The 3,045-nt window shown below is 34.3% G+C and overlaps 1 protein-coding gene across 1 annotated transcript in view; it reads left to right on the top strand.

The window, feature by feature from the left end:
- The window catches only part of VSIG4 (V-set and immunoglobulin domain containing 4), a 28,911-nt gene that overhangs the window by 9,579 nt on the left and 16,287 nt on the right, over positions 1-3,045 (top strand). The gene's annotated exons all lie outside the window — the stretch shown is intronic.

Here is a 3,045-nt window from a genome sequence, read left to right as displayed (position 1 = left end):
AGCTGTTCATAACACTTTAACTTTATTTTAGGCCTTCAGGCCAGCTCTCAGAACATGAAAGAATACCCAGAGTCCTCTCAGATGTGAATTCTATCAACTCTCTTCTTTGCCTTGACATTCCCCTACCTATTCCTTCTTGGATCAGAGTAAAACATGCTCTTCTCTCCAGAGCAAACCTTCCAGCTGTGCTTTTAACCTACCTAACTCCCTGACCTACTTATTGAACCATCACTAACCTCCAAATTATGAAAACCCTAAGCCTTTTCATCACACATATCCTCCCCAACATCAGTGTAGCAGTTGACATTCCTTCTTCCTCAAAGGTCTTTCAGCTTCTACTATCAACACCACCATTCTCTCTTGGTTCTCCTACGACCTATCTGACTTATTCTACTAAGACTCCTCTGCTGGCTTTTCCTTAATTTATCTCTTGATCATAAATGTTGTCAAAGTCCTGGTTTGAAGATTTGACAATATCTTTAACTCCTCCCTCCCTTTCCCTTTCAAATAACCATCAATATCACCGAGTGCTGTGAATTCAACTATTGAACCAGCTCTCTTATTAAGCTCTTCTTCTCTTTTCCAATTTTTTTTAAAAACAATTTCTGGGGAATGTGAAATAAGGAAAGTGCCTTTTTTCCCCCAATAGCCTTTTAAATGACTACTGTATCTCCATCCATCCACATAAAGATATCAACTTTCATCATTTATTGAGTATCTATCCGATGTCACAAGATAGAAAATCCATGACAAGTTCTTGATGGTCCAGCAAAGCACTTGGCATATAGGAGGCACTTAATGAATATTTGTAAATGAATAGACAAACTATACCACTCCTTCACCTTCAAAAACCTCACCACACTGTTGTCAGAATTATTTTCCAAACACTTAGATTGGGCAGTGTTTATTCCTTCCTCAGAATCATTCTGTTGCTCCCCATGGACCTTCTACAAAAAAGCCAAATCTTAAACTCCCTTAGTCTTTTCCCAGCCTACCTATTCAACCTATATTTCCACATCTGTAACATAAAGTGATGTTCTTCCTGCCTGCAATTTCCTTCTTCGTCTAAAGAAATTCTATCCATCTTTCACTGATATTTTTATACTCTGTGCAAAGTATACTTTGCATACTATAAAATTCAACATTTTAACATATGATTCAGTGGTTCAGATAGCTGTACAACCATCACTATTATCCAATTCAGGAGCATTTTTTTCACTCCAAAAGGAAATCCCATGCCTATTAAGCAATCACTGTCATACTCCATTCCTCCAGCCCCTAGAAATCACTGACTTACTTTCTATCTACTTATCTTAGAATATTTATCTATTCAAGGTATTTCATATTAATTGAACCATGCCACATGTGACTTTTTGTGTCCGATTTCTTTTACTTAGCATGATGTTTTCAAAGTTCATCCATGCCGTAGCATGTATTAGGTTTTCATTCTTTTTATTGGCAAATAATATGCCATTCCATAGATATAACACATGTTATCATTCACTCATCAGTTGATGGAAACTGAGGTTGTTTCTACTTTTTAGTTATTAGGAATAATGCTGCTATTCGCAATCATATATAAACTTTCATTTAAAAATATTTTTTCAGTTCTCTTTAGTATATGACTATACTATTCTACTACTATTCTACTATACTAATTTCTATATCATATAGTCACTCTGTATATAATTTTTTGAGTAACTCCCAAACTCTTTTCCAAAGTGGCTATAATATTTTACATTATCATTAGCAGTGTATGAGGGTTGCAGTTTCTCTGCATTCTCATCAACTTATTTTCTATTTTATTTATTAAATTATAGCCAACTAAGTGGGTAAGAAGTAGTGTCACATTGTGGTTACAATTTGCATGTCCGTAATGACTAATTATGTTGAGTATCTTTTCATGTGCTTATTGGCCCTTCATATGCCTTCTTTGGAAGACAGCTTATTCATATACTTTGCACAATATCTTTTATTGAAGTGTATTTAATTGAAGTATACAATATTATATTAGTTTCAGGTGTAAAAGGTGGTAATTCTACATTTATAATCATTATGAAGTGATCGCCATGATAAGTCTAGCTACCATCTTTTACCATGCAAAGTTTTTATGTATTATTACATATTATTAACTGCATTTCCCATGTTGTACATTGTATCCCCATGTCTTATTTTATAATGGTAATTGTGCACATTTTAACATTTGATTGTTTGCCCTTGTAATTGTTCAGTTGGATTTTAAAATATTTTTAACATTTATTCATTTTTGAGAGTGAGAGAAACAAAGTGTGAGCAGGGGAGGGGCAGAGAGAGAGAGGGAGACACAGAATCAGAAGCTGGCTCCAGGCTCTGAGCTGTCAGCAGAGTCCAATGCAGAGCTTGAACTCATGGAACCCGAGACATGACCTGAGCTGAAGTCGGAAGCTTAACCGACTGAGCCACCCAGGTGCCCCTGTAATTGTTGAGTTGTAATAGTTTTTTTGTATATTCTGAATACTAGCTTCTTTTCAATATATTGTTTGCAAAAATTTTATCGCATTTGATAGGCTGCTTTTCACTTTCTTGATAGAGTCCTTTGATGCACAAAAGTTTTTAATTTTGATGAAGTCTGATTTCTCTATTTTTTTCTTTTGATGCTTGTCCTTTTGGTGACATATCTAAGAATCCACTGCCAATGCCAAATTAAGACTTATTCCTATGATTTCTCTAAAGAGTTCTATGGTTTTAACTCTTTCATCTTTTTTATATTTAGGTCTTTCATCTTTTTTTTTTAATTTCTGTAAGTGGTATGAGGTAGAGGTACATCTTTTNATAGTCATTATTGTATTGTCTGGTTGTCCCAGCATTATTATTTGAAGAAACTATCCTTTCCCACCGAATGGTCTTAGCAGTCCTGTCAAATACCAATGACCAATGATATACAAATTTATTTCTGGACTCTCAATTTTATTACATAGTCTATATATTTATACAAGTACCACAGTTTTGGTTTTTATAGCTTTGTAGTAAGTTATTAAATTGATGAATTTTCCAGTTTTGTTTTTA

This window comes from Crocuta crocuta, unplaced genomic scaffold (genome assembly GCF_008692635.1).
Source record: "Crocuta crocuta isolate KB4526 unplaced genomic scaffold, BGI_CrCroc_1.0 scaffold1391, whole genome shotgun sequence".
Classification (NCBI taxonomy): domain Eukaryota; kingdom Metazoa; phylum Chordata; class Mammalia; order Carnivora; family Hyaenidae; genus Crocuta; species Crocuta crocuta.
The sequence above is the reverse complement of the archived record's forward strand: the minus strand, read 5'-3'. Positions and strand labels throughout refer to the sequence as shown.